The sequence below is a fragment of the Heterodontus francisci genome, chromosome 4, assembly GCF_036365525.1.
Source record: "Heterodontus francisci isolate sHetFra1 chromosome 4, sHetFra1.hap1, whole genome shotgun sequence".
NCBI classification, from domain to species: Eukaryota; Metazoa; Chordata; class Chondrichthyes; order Heterodontiformes; family Heterodontidae; genus Heterodontus; species Heterodontus francisci.
Window position 1 is genome coordinate 163,608,554 of NC_090374.1, and position 18,126 is coordinate 163,626,679.

Genomic DNA, 18,126 nt, shown 5'->3' on the forward strand with positions numbered 1-18,126 from the left:
GTACACTGAGAAGTGGTGGCACAATTATTGAGCTGGAAAAGGGCTGTCAAAACATGAGATCGAAGCCACCTCCACTGATTCTGGCATGTATCATCTCAACTTATCTGTCTCTTTAAAGCATGCAAGGAAACTATAGAATCATAGATTGATACAGCACAGGAGGCCATTCAGCCCATTGTACCTGTGCCAGCTATTTGGAAAGGCTATCCAATTAGTCCCACACCCTTGCTTTTTTCTGGTAGCCGTGCAATTTGTTTCCCTTTTGGGTCTTCATCCAATTTACTTTGAAAGGTTTCTATTGAATCAGCTTCTACCACCTTTTTAGGCATTCCAGATCCTATCAAATCGCTGCGGAAAAAAAAAAATTCCTCAAGTTGCGTCTGGTTCTTTTGATGGTGTGTAAAGTAATACAGCACAACATGACTATCATTTATTATCTGTCATAGTAACTATCACTACATAACTCTTTATGTCTGTTCAGATACACAAGATGAGACATTACAACAAGACTTGTTTTCCATGCAGAGTTATTGGAATGTGGAACGATTTGCTGCAAATGATGATTGATGCTGAATCTATTAAAGCATTCAAAAAGGCTTAGGATAATTGCTTAAAGAAGAAACAGATTCAATTTCCTAAGGGGTTGCCTTGATTGCCTGAAGTAGCTTCCATAACTGCAGAGATCCTGAACAACATATTCAAACAGTTTCCATAGATGTTCTGTTGATGTCACAGCAGATAATCGGGAGAGCCCATGTGCAATGGTGGAAGAATGCTAAAGGCTATGGAAAGAAAATAGGAAAATGGGACAGTGGAAAATCAGCCCCAAGACGGTCCAAAATTCAGAACAGGAAAGGAAGTCAGTTGCTATTGCTATTGTAACAAAGCTGGAGTGAGACTTCTGAATCTACTTTTCTTTCTCCATAAATGTTGATGAGCTGGAAATTTCTAAACTTTCACCAGTAAACAAAGCCCGATACCAGCATAGGAAATATAACTCCTGCACCACAAAATCTTTAACATTTCCACCACGTGGACACTTCACTGGCACAGAGAACATGACACTACCAGTGGAGAAAGACAAGACTGTAAAGTTGCGAAAATGGACTGAAGGTCTAGATTTACTACTAAAGTAAATTGAAAAATACATATTAAAAACTAGGTTGCATGTTCAAATATCACAGTATATTATGTGTTGAGTAAATTTAAACACTTCTTGCCTGATCACACTTTTCATCTCCAACATTGTGTGAAATGCCTCCTCCAACACCCACTTGCTGATGATAGAACTTATGACCATCAAATGTAACATAATAAAATCCCCTGAGATACAGACACGGAATGATTCATTGAGGAGTTTAAATACAAATACAGTATGGTAACAAGATGGGAAAAGCTTACTGAATTGTCTGCAATTGTCAATATGCTTAATCTTATAAGCAGTGCCTTTGGTGATGGCATATGGTTTCCGCCATTTGCACAATATGGGCAGCTGTCTATGGTAAGTGTTGGCTGGAATTTTACTGGCACTCCATGGGTCCCGCCGCCAGGACTAAATGCAGGTCCTGAGCCCATGTGGGTGAACTGTGGGACTGCAGAGGGGATTTTACTGGCAGCAGCCAATTAAGAGGCTACTGCTGGGCCAGCCATACTATTAAGTACAGCAGCCTGCCTCTCCAAGCGACCAGCCCAATCAGAGGACTTGCTGCTCGGTGGCCTTGGCAGTGCCAAGGATAGAGGTGCAGGGAGACGGAGGTGTAATTGAAGGACTGGAGAAAATGTTTTTAATGTGCCAGGGACAGGCAGGCAGACCCTAGCAATTGGAGGGGTGAACCCTCCTGTAGTGTAGGGGGTTGGGGGGGCAGCCATTGTCATTGGGGCCCCTGTGTGGGACATGGAGCCCCCATGAAGGAAGGCCCCTCCCCTATGAAACTGCTGGGAAGCTGCCTCGTTGATAATTGCACCCATTTCTAATCTTCCCTTCAAAATGTAGTTGTTGCCGGCCAGTATTTTCAATGCATGATCCCTTTAAATGATTTTGCACAATAATTGTCCAGGAACACAGCCTGCGCAGCACCTTCCAGGCTGCTGTGCAGCTCAGCATGAACATTGTTTTCGATACCATCCTGAACAAATGCTAGCTAAAAAACAAACAGAATTATTGTGGAATTTGGATTTATGCTTATTACAGAACTAAGTCATCAGGCAGAAGAGCCAACAGGTGAAATATATAAAATGAAAAGCACACAAATACAAATACTGCTGTCATACACATTGTGATGGAATCTGCAGTTTGCAGGACCAGTGGGGAAGCATGTGCAAGCTGTTATCTGAACAGGTGACTTGTTAAATGTTCTGTTAGGTGCATGGAGCCTGGTATCAAATCCTGTTTTTTTCGGAGACAGACCTAACAGAAAGGGAAACTCAAACTGAAACAGAAACTGAAATTACAATTTTGGGTTTCTGGGAAAAAGAAACTGAAACTAATATTTTAGGTTCCCGAGGGAAGAGAAACTGAAACTAAAACGTCAGGTTTCTGGGGAAACAGAAAATGGCTGGAACCAGATAAAAGGGGCACAGAGCCATCCAAGCTCAGATCACATAGGGATGGAGTGCAGACAGGCTGAAGAAAGTGAAGGCTGGATCCAAGAGCTGTTTCTATTACTTAAGTAACTGATTCACCAGATTCGACCATACAGTGCATAGGATTGTCACGGAAGGGCTTGGATCAAGGTAATATTGGTGGATCCACGCCATCAAGACTCATGAGCAGAACTGAGAAGGTTCTGGAGAAGTGTGCCATTTTGGGTGAAGACTGTACCGTAGAGTTTGGATTGAAGGGGAACTGCTGTCGGATGAGAATTGGTGGCTGCATCTTGGAAGAAAGGAGCTGGAAGTCTATCTGAGGAGGTTCAGAGCTTTGAAGAACTTTGTGGCTGTAATTGTTGCCATACATTCTGAGTGAACTGCCAGTAAATCCATGAGATCTATCTTTTGTGTATCTGATAGTTAATGTGTAATTTGTAATATATATACTGACCGTAATTTGTCTGCAAATTCATGTTTATGTTTTCCCAACCTCAAGACTTTAAAGTACTGTAATACTTTACCCAAATGCACTTTACAACCAATGAAGTACTTTTTGAAGTTTTCATGCAGGCCCCCACCTGCCAAGAATGAGGCACATTAATTTCACCACACGGACATTAAATTTCAAATTGTTGCTGGGAATAAGAGAAGAGCTGTTACAAGAATTGCCAGACCTTGGCTGAAAATAAAACATCTGCATATTTACAGACAGTACTTGTAGACAAAGGAGCTATTCCCTGCTCCAATTCAATCCGCAAACAGACGTGGTCAGATCAGTTAGTCACAAGACTAACTGGCTGTTGCAGGGTTTGAATTGAGAATCTCGGCAGAAAGCTATTTGCTCCTGGACTGAAGCAGATCTCCTCTCCTGTCCTGTCGACTCCCATCTCTTTCTCGTGGAACTCCAAAAACTGACTGACGACACATGAACCCCAAGAGAGAAACGTCTCCTACGGTGAACAAGGTTTAAGAAGAATACTGGGCCCCAACAAAAAGCAAGATCCACCTACAATCAAAGACACTGCAGTGAGCTCGAAGAACCATAACAACAACTCTTCAGATATTGCCTCAAACCTTTCCACTTTATTTTTTCTTCTGCTCTTTTCTGTCTCTATTTGCATATATGTATCATGTATGCATGCTAGCATGGGCATGTCATGTATCCGTAGGCATCAACCGAATTAGAGTTTAAGTTTAAGTTGAATAAAATTTCACCTTTCTTCCTTAAACCTAAGAAAGCCTGTTTGTGCTTGTTTCTTTGCCTTATAATTGGAAAGTGGTGAACATGGATTCGCCAAGGAGGAGCTAAAAACAGTGTGTTTTTTAAAAAACCCTGTTACAGTAAGACCAGGTGAATGCGGAAAGGGACCCCCAGACCTCTTTCTCACCTGGTTGTAACAAAGTGTAGCCACTGTTGTAATGTAGGAAACATGACAACCAATTTGTGCAAAGCAAACAACTATAAATGATCTTTTATTTTAGGCCTCCTTATCTCGAGAGACAATGGATACGCGCCTGGAGGTGGTCAGTGGTTTGTGAAGCAGCGCCTGGAGTGGCTATAAAGGCCAATTCTAGAGTGACAGGCTCTTCCACAGGTGCTGCAGAGAAATTTGTTTGTCGGGGCTGTTGCACAGTTGGCTCTCCCCTTGCGCCTCTGTCTTTTTTCCTGCCAACTACTAAGTCTCTTCGACTCACCACATTTTAGCCCCATCTTTATGGCTGCCCGCCAGCTCTGGCGAACGCTGGCAACTGACTCCCACGACTTGTGATCAATGTCACAGGATTTCATGTCGCATTTGCAGACGTCTTTATAGCGGAGACATGGACGGCCGGTGGGTCTGATACCAGTGGCGAGCTCGCTGTACAATGTGTCTTTGGGGATCCTGCCATCTTCCATGCGGCTCACATGGCCAAGCCATCTCAAGCGCCGCTGACTCAGTAGTGTGTACAAGCTGGGGATGTTGGCCGCCTCGAGGACTTCTGTGTTGGAGATACGGTCCTGCCACCTGATGCCAAGTATTCTCCGGAGGCAGCGAAGATGGAATGAATTGAGACGTCGCTCTTGGCTGACATACGTTGTATAAATGATCATATACTATATTATTAGTGACCTTAATTAAGGGATAAAATTTGATCAAGACTCTAGGAGAACACCTCTGCTCTTCTTCAAGTAGCATCTCACAGCATGTTTTACATCCACCAAAGGCAGCAGACAGGGTCTTGGTTTAACAAACCATCTGAAACACAGCACCCCCAACAGTGAAGTACTTCCTCTGTACTGCATTGGAATGTCAGTCTAGATTATACGCTTGAGTTTCTGAAGTATAGCTTGAGCCAACAACCTTCAGCTTCAAATACAAACGTGCTACCACTGAGCCACAGCTGACACCTGATATATTAGAAATGTTTTCTGTCCTGTTTTAATCAGCAATGTACTGAACTAAATTGTAAACCATGTTATTAGCTATATTACTGCAATGGAATGATCTGATGGACCAAATGAATTGGCATGAAAATGCATGAAGTGAAATTAGACATTTCTGGTGCTAATTCAGCACTCAGCAGTTACATCTCCATTTCAATTCACTTCTCTACTAATGGTCATAATGAATGTTTCACCATGTTTTCTTCTGAAATGCCAAACCTTGGGAAGATTCTTTAATAAGTTATAATGAATTTTCCAATATGTTTTATCCCAGAATAGCAAAACTGAACCGGATAAAAGCACTCAAATGTGCTTCATACGTAAATTAGCTATCTCCAGTATTAGCGTGGTATAATGGGAATCATCACATTAACTAAATAAGTCATCACTCTATAAGTTTGTAGCTTGAATTCGTAACTGTGACTTTTCTAATGATTAGACACTTGATAACAAATGTACCATTTTACATTTGTCACATTCATTTTGATTGTTGAGTTAATATTAAAATTAATCGTTTCATTGTTAATAAATGCAGCTTTTCATTTAATTAAAATCACCACAAAATAATGTACAGGAAAACTTCTTCACATTTGCATCAAAATCAAAAACAATAGCCAACTGGATCACTGGAATTTGAAAGTTCGAGGTTAAGTCAAAATTTACAGGTTTTTTTTAGATAAAACTGCAATCATATGCCAGCAGTTGACTGCAGACATCCACAGTTGTACATTAAACTCAGAAGTTATAGGGTGTATTTTAACCCCATTTCCCCCTCCCCCAGCCAATGAGAATAGTGCAGGTGGGGGCGGGAGGTTAAGACCTGCAAAACCAGCCAAACCAGCACAAAAGATCAATGAAGTTCAGTGTAAATTATGTCCTGAAAGGGAAATTATGTTTAACCAATTCATTGGAGTTCTTTGAGGGAGTTACATGTGCTGTGGATAAAGGGGAACCTGTGGATGTATTGTACTTAGATTTCCAGAAGGCATTTGATAGGTTGCCACATGAAATGTTATTGCGGAAAATAAAAGCTCATGGTGTTGGGGGTAACATATTGGCATGGATAGAAAACTGGCTAGCTAACAGGAAAGAAAGAGTAGGCATAAATGCGTCGTTTTCTGTTTGGCAAGACGTGATGTGCCACCGGGATCTGTGCTGGGGCCTCAACCTTTTACAATTTATTTAAATGACTTGGATAAAGGGACTGAAGGTATGGTTGCTAAATTTGCTGATGACACAAAGATAGATAGGAAAGTAAGTTGTGAAGAGGACATAAGGAGGCTATAAAAGGATATTGATAGGCTAAGTGAGTGGGCAAGGATCTGGCAAATGGAGTATCATGTGGGAAAATGTGAAATTGTCCATTTGGCAGGAAGAATAAAAAAGAATCATATTATCTAAACGGTGAGAGATTGTAGAGCTCTGAGATGCAGAGGGATCTGGGTGTCCTAGTGCATGAATCGCAAAAGGTTAGTATGCACGTACAGCAAGTAATTAGGAAAGCTAATAGGTTATCTTTTTATCATGAGGGGAATTGAATACAAAAGTAGGGAGGTTATGCTTCAGCTATACGGGGCATTGGTGAGACCACATCTGGAGTACTGTGTACAGTACTGGTCTCCTTATTTAAGGAAGGATGTAAATGCGTTGGAGGCAGTACACAGAAGGTTTACTAGACTAATACCTGGAATGGGCAGGCTATCCTATGAGGAAAGATTGGACAGGCTAGGCTTGTATCTGCTGGAATTTGGAAGAGTAAGAGGCGACTTGATTGAAACATATAAGATCCTGAGGGGTCTTGACAGGGTGGATGTGGAAAGTAGGTTTCCCCTTATGGGAGAATCTAGAACTTGGGGGTCACTGTTTAAAAATAAGGGTTCGCCCATTTAAGACAGGGATGAGGAGAATTTTTTTCGCTCAGAGGGTCGTGAGTCTTTGGAATTCTCTTCCTCAAAAGACAGTAGAAGCAGAGTCTTTGAATATTTTTAAGGCAGAGGTAGATAAATTCTTGATAAGCGAGGGGGGGGGTGAAAGGTTATTGGGGGTAGGCAGGAATGTGGAGTTGAGGTTACAATCTGATCAGCCATGAACTTGTTGAATGGTGGAGCAAGCTCAAGGGGCCGAGTGGCCTACTCCTGCTCCTAATTCGTATGTTCATATGTATGTTCATAAGCTTTTGTGACTTTCCACATTTTGCTTTAGCTAATTGCATCAAGGAACTGAATCAAGGGTAGATTGCAAAAGCATTGATTAAATTAGACCTGGAATGAGATTTATGATCAAGCCACTTATTTGTCCTTGTTTGGGAATTATGGTTGCGGAGTTGAAATATCTGTGGGTTGGGAAAAAACATGAATATTATGGCATTGACTCTACTTACAAGCCATGCTATAGATGCAGGTTCTCCATTGAGTTGTGAAAGTTATCCAGATGGCAACAACTCCTCAGAGGAGTTGTCATGTTGGTCTGGTTAAATGTTAATAGGTGATAACATGAAAGAAGTATGAGATAGGAGGGTGTTGGTTTGAAGGGTGGTGGTCTTTTCAGTTCATATTAGGACCAGTAATATAGATTAAATGTCAGCTTTTTTGATATTAGGATTTGCAGTCATGATTGAAGAAATTCAATTATGAAATTTATCTCTCATTTCAAAGAAAAATGTATTCATTCATCCTTAAAATTATTTGCACGTTTTTGCAAGAACAAATTAGTCACAGGGCAATGAGTGATGATGACCACCTTCAAAAGCATTTCCAGGTTAGTATGAGCACATTGAAGAACAAAAGTCACAAAATAGTTTGATGCATTCCATTTCTCACATTAGAACAGGATTGCCCTTTCATTTGAAGTTTGGTTATTGAGCTTCTGGCAGGTGACTGTTTTCTTTTGGTTTGCATCAATAATTAGACTGTTATATTGGCCTTGTTGAGTTTGGTCAGGGTCACCCAAAGAAGACAGCATATGTGCTATTAAAATAACAGAACATCAAATTGCTCATTGTTAGCAGGTGAAAATTCTAATAGGAAAATGGCGCTTCTGAAAATAGCCAAGCTCATTTATTTTGCCAAATATCACAGCCACTACCATTGCACATGTAATGTCATACAGCGGTGCCTCTTTTGTCATTTTCTATTTTCATGGTCATATGAACCATACTGAGAGCAAACATAACATTGCTTTATAAATGATAAATAGCAGTAGATAAAGTACAGTAACAAACAGGGTTCTGATGAATAGTCACAGGCCTGAAACGTCAACTCTGCTTCTCTCTCCACAGATGCTGCCAGACCTGCTGAGTATTTCTAGCATTTTCTGTTTTTATTTCAGATTTCCAGCATCTGTAGTATTTTGCTTTTAATAACAGTGTGTTCTCTGCCAAAGGAGTGAAGTTAACCAAATAAAAAGGGAAATAACAGAATTTCCTCAGAGCTTTTTGTTCCACTGCCATAACTTCAATGGAAGTGTGACAGAAACCTGATGTGTCAAGCGTGATTGATGCACCTCTCCGTCCAGCCTAACATTTCTTTAGATAACTTCCTAAAAATGGTTGGGTATAACCGAGCTATCCCCCATGCACTCACAGGCAGGCCTTCCAACTGATTTCAAGCCTCTATTAATAACCACATTAAAGTTTTCCTCTAACTCTTTCAAAACTCGCCCATATTGTGACAAGAACTGCACACTTTTTATGTCCAATGAAAGATATCACCATTCTGTATTATTCCAATTGGATGCACAATGAACACTGTTTTACAGAATACAAGAGCAGCAGATAATCAAGCATGCACTTGTTCTGCAAGCTCATGAGTTATGTGCTCAACAGTACATAGAACATAGAACATAGAACATTACAGCGCAGTACAGGCCCTTCGGCCCTCGATGTTGCGCCGACCTGTGAAACCATCTGACCTACACTATTCCATTTTCATCCATATGTCTATCCAATGACCACTTAAATGCCCTGAAAGTTGGCGAGTCCACTACTGTTGCAGGCAGGGCGTTCCACGCCCCTTCTACTCTCTGAGTAAAGAAACTACCTCTAACATCTGTCCTATATCTATCACCCCTCAACTTAAAGCTATGTCCCCTCGTGTTTGTCATCACCATCCGGGGAAATAGACTCTCACTATCCACCCTATCTAACCCTCTGATTATCTTATATGTCTCTATTAAGTCACCTCTCCTCCTCCTTCTCTCTAACGAAAACAACCTCAAGTCCCTCAGCCTTTCCTCGTAAGACCTTCCTTCCATACCAGGCAACATCCTAGTAAATCTCCTCTGCACCCTTTCCAAAGCTTCCACATCCTTCCTATAATGCGGTGACCAGAACTGCACGCAATACTCCAGGTGCGGTCTCACCAGAGTTTTGTACAGCTGCAGCATGACCTCGTGGCTCCGAAACTCGATCCCCCTACTAATAAAAGCTAACACACCATATGCCTTCTTAACAGCCCTGTTTTTTTTTGTTTTTGGCAGATCACCAAGCGCTGCTACGTGGCAGAATTATTTTTCGACCGGTTTTCGAGCACCAGCAAAGTTCAGTTCCACACAGTATGAAGACATATTTACCATATTATTTTGCAGCTTTGAGATATGCCCCTATATCTTGAGGAGGTTTGTGGGAACCTCACAAGAGAAGACAGGAGAATGAGGGAACAGGGCGCATCTAGCTACAATCCCAAAGCATTATTTATTCTATTCCTTCTGTAGGTTTGCAGCTGAGTTGCAGTCTTAATCAGTAATTAAAGTGAGCACTGATCAGAGACAGAGTAGACGTAATTACCTGATTGTTGTCCCTTGCTGGAAGCACTAGATCTTAGAATTACACTGTATATAAAAAGGGGAAGTGCAAATTTCCATAATGGTTCAGCACATTTATTAAGTGAGTAGCTGAGCCATACAGACAAGGAAAACCTTAGATTGATCCCTGGTCCATGCTACATTTGATGGCCTCAGCAAGGCAGTGGTGAGGATAGTACCATTAGCCTTACCACCCAAGGTTAAGGAGGGCATAGTTAGCCAAAGTTTCAAATGACCAACATATCTGTGAACATAAGGTAAGTGCAGGACTAGGCTTGGTACGTTGAGGAGCCTGATATAATTTACCATCAAAGCTCTGAAATAAATAACAGTAACCTGAATTAGATATTGAAGGAAAACTTGTACCTGTGTAACTCATAATCACAGGAATTCCATACCTAGAGGAGGGATGAAAAGTAGCAAGTGATCAATAAAGAACAAGGGAAATAACAGAAGTTAGAATACATTTGTCGAAAAAATAGTTTTTTGTAATAGTAAATTTTAAATTCCTTAAGTTATTGATCCCAGTCATAGCAGATGTTTGAGTTGAATGGCATGTACTCCTAGAGTAGGGATGCTCACTAGTTTTGCTTGAAACCACTGTCCCAGCAACTTGCTGAAAGTTTAATCTCACAAACTCACCATAAGGCAACTGACAATGTTCTGACTTCAAACTTCTGGCATGAACTTCATCTACTGTAAGCACATACTGAAAATTTTTGATAGATGGAAAGCCATTTGTGCAGCCATATTTCCAAATATTGACCTGTTGAAGTGTACTTGCAGGGTAGAGGCACCTGCAATAAATATTATACGAATAACCAATAACATAATTCTAGCTAGCAATGAAATGTTTGCAAGGCACCATGGGACTTGGCTAACTAACTTGATTACATTCCTTATAAGGGCTGATTCACACAGATTCATACAGAAAAAGGCTCATTCAGCGGAATATCTCTGATCAAGCAGCCTCTAACTAATGCCCTTATGGAATGCTGACAAAGATACCAGCCTGTAACAAGGTTTAGACAAGATGTTATGTATACATAAGACCCAAGGACGGTAGATAAGGGGGTTTGGAGGACATCATGAGTTCATGAGTAACCCCCTAGCTGTCCATGAGCTGGTCACGCAGTCCCCCAATGCCTGGTAACCAACTTCATTGGTTCTACTAATCAATGTATATAATCTATAATTACTACGATTGGACCATGTCCAGCTGGGATGGGCTGAGTAACTGTTTGAAACTGTATAAGTATTGATGATTTTCCTTTGTTCGGTGGAGAGGAATCTGGATTGCCCAGTGACCTACTCCCCGACGCCGTAACCCAATAAACTGTTTGACGTTCATTCCCACTAACAGACCCATATGTTGATTTTTACCACTGACATTTATGCCATATATACAGGCAGGACTATCGACCATACATTATTGCCTCTATCTTCTCTTCGGCTCATTTTTTTTCCATTCAGGCGTAAACTGTGGGCAGAGAGAGCATAAGAACAGGGAATTATTACAGATATCAGGAATAAGAGAGTAGTAGAGAGAAGATTATTGTAACTAGTGAGGACCTGCAGAAGAATATAACTTGAATGGAAGTAAAAATGTAGGTAATTGCAGTCTTGTCCATTCTCAAATCGAGGTGTCCAAACACAGAGGTATAATAAAAGTATGCTTGGTGCCATTAGTGTCAAGTTAAAATTTCAATCTCCCATCTCTGGGGTCTCCTTTGAAAATTTGCTGTGCTCACAGTTCCCACAGTGAATGAGACAGCTGTCAGATTTACTGCTATTTTATTGAGTGGAGATTTCATACATTTATATCATTTATTAACAAATTGTGATCTATAACCTCAAAAGCTGGAAAAAAAAGATTTCCTCATTCCTATTTTTACCAAATAATTAACGTACTCGAAAAGGCATTTGAAAAAGATTAAAGCATTAATCCAGTAAAACCCAATTTTTAATGAAAAAACTATTCAATATATGAAGAATAGTTTTAACTACCTTTGTGTCTCACAGTCTCTTCCATCTCTATTTTATATATTACCAGTGGGATTTCAATAAATGGATTGAAGGCATTACTTTAACACATAATTGTAACTCAAAAAAAATGTTGAATTTTAAATATGTGCTGGTGATTTAAACGTAGAAAGAGCTGTCAGCATAAATGTTTAGACCTGTAACAATTGAACATTACTGTGCAGTAATTTAGTGAATCCATGATTCCACCCAATGTCCTCCTATTCAGATATTCCTGTTACATGCTGAGTTTGTTATGCATCATAGCAGCTACAATATGTTTATTATTTCCAGGATTATTGCTTGTTAAAGAGGGAGATACAACATTCTAGTGTTTACACATTACAAGTGTGATAATGCATGCACTGATTTCATCCATGTGGACTTACAGTTCAGGCTGTTTCACTAAGTCTCTATTGATAGAAAGTTCACTAGGGCTCTGACAGCATGTGTGGAGAGAGAAACAGAGTTCAGGTTGATGCCCCTTTGTTAGTTCCGATGAAAGATCATCAATCTGAAATGTTGGGCTGAATTTTACCAACCCCTTGATGTCAGGGGTTGTGGCAGGGGTGCCCGTAAAATATTTACGGGGGTGGCCCGCCATGACTCCCGATGCCGAGAAGGCCCCGCCGCATATTACCGGCGACAGCGAGGCCTTGGTGCGGCCCCCTGCTACCAAGCGGCGGGGCCTTCATTTCAATATTAAAATGCATTAAAATAAATGTTAATGAACCTATCTGGACTGGGCGGCTGTCCCACGGTGATATTATGGACGGCCACCGCAACTCGCGCACCTTCGGAACTCCGAACTAGTGGGGAGGGGGGAGGAGTACAGATTTCAGGGCAGAAAGGGTTGGGGAGCAGGGAAAAAACTTTCTATCGGCAGTGGGCATGATGGGAAGGGGTTGAAGGGCAAATGTTATTAGATTGGGGTGATGTGGGGGAAGGTCATGATGGCAATAGAGTTTATTCATGTCCGTGGCCATAAAACAAACACTGGGGGTGGGGGGGCGGGGGGGCGGTAGTGATGGGGGGGTGGGAACGGTTGAAAGGGGTTCCAGGTTGTACAAAAAAATTAATAACAAATGGACACAAATTCTCCTTTAAATATTACAATTTCATCTAAGGGCTTGAAGCCCTTTGAAAAATAGCACTGGTGCATGCGTTGTGGCACCGGACGCCATTGCCAGGGATGTGGTGGCCGCCCCCTTACGTCATCGGGGCGGCCACTCCGCCCCCTCCATTTAAATGAGTCCCCGTGCGTAATATCGCGGTAGCTAAGCGCTAGCCGTGAACTGCGGAGCACTAATAAAATTCAGCCGTTGTCTCTGTTTCTCTCTTCACAGATGCTGACAGACCTGCTGAGTATTCCAGCATTCCTGTTTTTATTTTATATTTCCTGCATCTGCAGTATTTTGCTCTTGTATCACGACAAGGGGCAGGGGTTGCTTTCAGTATTTTTCTGGCACTTAATTTAGCAGTGGAGGATAAGCAGAAGCAAAACAAGAGGTGCCAGATCACACTTAATGCTTTCAGTTCAGATCTGCTCGAATGCCACCCATTGTGTGGCCAGAAAGGCATTGTAGACGGTGGGTTTCATGTTCCAGGAATACCATGACCACTTGTGAGTGTGAGGGTAAGGGAAGGCTGTGCAAATGGGATAACCTTTGTCTAAACTGGAGAGCTACCTGTATCCTTTCAAAAAGTGTAACTAGGAATAGCGGGGGCAATATTTAAACTAATTAAAGGGATGGGAGGGTAAAATTCAAACTGTAAGGCAAAAAGTGTTACCTAGATAAAAGTTCTGTACATGAATGCACATAGCATAAGAAATAAAACAAGGGAGTTAGAAACAAAAATTCAGCTTATAGTATATGATGTACAGGACCACGGCTGTATCCTGAGCATGATTGTAAGCTATGTATTCCAGGTTTACAGAATCACAGAATTGTTACAACACAGAAGGAGGCCATTCGGTCCATCGTGTCCCCGCACTGGCTCTCCAAAAGAGCGGTTCATTCAGTTCCATTCCACCGCCTTCTTCCCGTAACCCTGCACATTCTTCCTTTTCATACAACAGACTATTTCCCTTTTGAATTCTTCAGTTGAACCTGCCTCCACCACACTGTCAGGCAAGCATCTTTCGATAGAGTTGGGAAAAGAGGGGATGTATCAATATTGATAAAATTAACCCCAGTAAGCGTGATCGGGCACAGGAACCATTTCGGACAGAGATAGGGAGCAACAGAGGATGCAAGACTCTGGTAGGAGCTGTCTAGAGACCTCCTGATAGTAATGATGTAGTGGGGAGATCCAGAAATCAGGGAAGCGTGTAATAAAAAAAAAGTGGTTATAATAGGAAATTTTCATTATCACATAGACTGGGATAGGAGAGCAACTCAGATGATAAAGGCAATGGGCTGAATTTTGCAGAACACCTGACATCGGAGGTCGTGGCAGGGTGGCCGGAAAATGCCTTCAGGAGAGGTTCGCCACGCATGCTGACGCCACTTGGTGACGCCATTAACATATGTAAATAAATTTAAGTCACTGAATTAATTACCTTCACATTCCCGCCATCTGTCCTGGTCCAATATTCGTGCCAGTGACTGCCACTCCCATGCCTTTGGATCCCTGTCCGGGTAACCAAGGCGCAACACTAGTGGGGAAGGGGGAGCAGGTAAGTTTCTCAGTGCGGGGATGGGGGGGTGGGTGCTGGGTAAAACTATTATCATTGGTGTAGGGGATGGTGGGAAGGGGCATAGTGTAAAGTTTATGTACTTGGGGGGAAGGTCAGGTGGACAAGGTATGTGTTTTGGGGGGAGAGGGCAAGTAACTATTTCTATGCTTATTGGGGGTGAGAGGGGGGAAAATTAAATGTATTTAAATTTTTTTATTAACCTGTTTCTTTAAAAATGTAAATTGATCACTAGGGCTCAAAGCCCATTAAAAATGGCGTCAGTGCCTGTGCAAAGGCAGCTGACGCCATTGCCGGGGACGGACAGCCCACCCCCTCCACATCATCGGGGAGTGTGTTCCGCCCCAGCTATTTAAATGAGCCGCCGGACTTAATATTGCAGCGGCTCCACGACGTGTGGCCTACACAAGCAGACCGCCATTGTTTTCGCCCGATGCCTCAGTCCAATGAATTTTTCAAATTTATTCAGGGTAATTATCTGGAACAATATTTTACAACTGTCTAGGGAACAGCCTTTGACATGGTTGACTACACCATACTCCTCCAACACCTCTCCACTGTCATCCAGTTGGGTGGGACTGCACCCAGCTAGTTCCATTCTTATTGTTCCAGTTGTAGCCAGAGAATCATCTGCTATGGCTTTTCTTCCCAATCCTGCACTGTTACCTCTGATGTCACCCAAGGATTTATCTTTGGTCCCCGCCTATTTCTCATCTAAACACTGCCCCCACCATCCGAAAACACAGCGCCAATCAGCCCTTCATGCCTGCTCTGCCATTCATTAAGATTATGGCTGATCTTCTACCTCAAAGCCACCCTCCTGCATACCCTTATTTCTCTTAGTACCCAAAAATCTAGAGATATCTGTCTTGAATATACTCTCAACAACTGAGCATCCACAGGTCTGAGGTAGAGAATTTCAAAGATTCACAACCCTTTGAGTGAAGAAATTTCTCCTCATCTCAGTCTTAAATGACCAAACCCTTATTCTGAGATGGTGGCCCCTAGTTCTAGACTCCCCAGCTAGGAGAAATATCATTGCAGCATCTACCCTGTCAAGCCCCTTAGGAATCATATATGTTGATCACATCTCAACCTTCTAAATTCTGGGGAATAAAAGGCCTAGCATGCTCAATCTCTCCCTATAAAACAATCCTCTGAAGAGATATTGAGTAGACTAGGCCTGTATTCTCTGGAAAGACTTGCATTTATATAGTGCTTTTTGTGACCTCTGGATGTCTCCAAGTGCTTTACAGCCAATGAAGTACTTTGAAAGTGTAGTCCGTGTTATAATGTAGGAAACACAACAGCCAATTTTGTGCACAGAAAACTGCCATATACAGGAATATGATAATGTCCAGATAATCTGTTTTTGTGATGTTGATTGAGGGCTAAATATTGGCTAGGACACCAGAGATAACTGCACTGCTCTTCTTCAAAATAGTGCCATCGGATCCTTTACATCCATCAGAGCAGGCCTTGGTTTAATGTTTTATCCAAAAGATAGCACCTCTGACAGTGGAGCATTCCCTCACTACTGCACAGAGTGTCAGCCTTGATTTTTGTGCTCTAGGTCTGGAGTGGGACTTGAGCATCAAACCTTTTGACACAGAGGCAAAAAGGATTACCAACTAAGTCACAGCTTACACAAGAATGAAGAATGAGAGGTGATTTAGTTGAATGATGAGCTTGCAGTGGACATGAGGGGAGATGGGAGAGAAACTAGAGAAAGATACGAATTCAGGGCTAGGACAGGGAGAACTTTAAAGGAATTTTGGCCTGGTGGGCTTGGAGAAGGATGGGAAGTGGCAGAGGCAGCCGATTGGATGGTCTCAATCTCAGTGACAAAGAAGTTCATGAGCTCCTTGCACTTGTTGTCGGAGGTGAGGGTGGAGGAGACAGGGGTAAGGGGATTAAGAAGATGGTTTACAGTAGTGAAAAGAAGCAGGGGGTTATCTTTGCAGTCCAGGACAATCCTAGAATAATGAGTAGTTTTGACAGATGAGAGTGGAATCCGATAATGCTTTATCTGGTCCATCCAGTCAGCCTGGCAATGAATGTCTAAACCGGTTGTATGCCATATACATTCAAGTCTGTGTCCCTGTGGACTTAAGAGAGCAGAGGTAAGGGCCATGCCAGAGGGATCAGTCAGGGTGAGAGAGAGTAATGATTTTAATTGGGACTAGGCCAGAGGTCGGCAATCTTCATCACAAGAAGAGCCATTTTTAAATTTAGTCAAAAATGTAACTTCTTAAGAGCTGCAATGTTGTTGTTCAAATGCCAATAATCATGAGAAACAAGACAAACATATTTATGGATTGCTATGCAACACCTTTTTACTGATGCTCATTAACATACATGTATTAATATCAATGCAAGAGATCATTTGATTGTCAACAACATTTTAAAGGTTTTTACAAAAAAAGTTGTTATTTGAATGATACTTTCTCAGATGTGCGATGTCAATAACAGTTTAATAAAATGAAACAAGCCATTTAATTTACCATCAATGTCTGTGAGTGTCTCACATGACGACATGTGAACATGTAAACCATTGACGCATTGGTGCAAGCCATCATTTTGCTTGGCAAAACAGTGCAACTGTAATTTGTTTTGACTTTTGATCCAAGAAAGTTTTTGATGAAATTTCATGTTTTTGTGATTAAACATGCCACAAGCTCTATCTGCTATCTGTTAAAATCTTCATTGCCGAGGGGCTTTTTAGATATCCGATATTCTTCTAAAATTAGAAACACATTTAGGTAACTCGTTTCTAAAAATTGATAAGGAGAAGAAAATGGGTTTGATTGATCGAGGTCGGGAGCTGCACATGAGTCCTTAACGAGCCACGTCCTGCTTCAGAGCCACAGGTTGCTGACCCCTCGATTTGGGCATCAAAAGTGGAAGTGAGGGTGTGGTTGAGCAGATGCATAGCTGCAGAAATGTTTTGGTGAATGGAAGGCCAAAGGCTAGAGAGTTGGTATTTTGAAAGCATAGTTGTAATGAATTGGGAGGCAGTTTTTTCCAGGGGTGGACACAGAAGTAAAGAGGGGGAAGGAGGATGTGGGTAGAGAGCAATATGAGAAAGTGATGAGATGGCCTTATTTGGATTCATACAAACGAGTGGCAAGGCCACATGAGATGGCAAGGTCAAAGGAGTGGTTTAGGGAATCTATATGGAGGGAAAGATTAAGGGACGATAGGAGGGCAATGAGCTCAGAGGAGAGAGAATGTGATGAATTGAGATGGCGATTGAAACCACCCAGGATAAGAAGTCTCTCAGTGCAGAGCCCGAGGGAGGAATGTAGTGAATATATCTCAGTGAGCAAATTTTTATGGTACCTGGGTGTGTGGGAGAGAATAAGGATTCACAAGATTCCACACAAAGAGGTTATTAGCAAAAAGGAGAATATATGGAATCGGAGGTAATGCGACATGAGTTGGCAATTGGGTTGGAACTAGGAAACAGGCAGCAAGAATAAGGGGTTTGTTTTCTGATGGCGGATATGACAAGTGGTCTCAGAGATCTGTACTGGGATCTCAGCTCCTCAACCTATAGTGTATTATTAATGCTGGTGATAATGTAAAATGA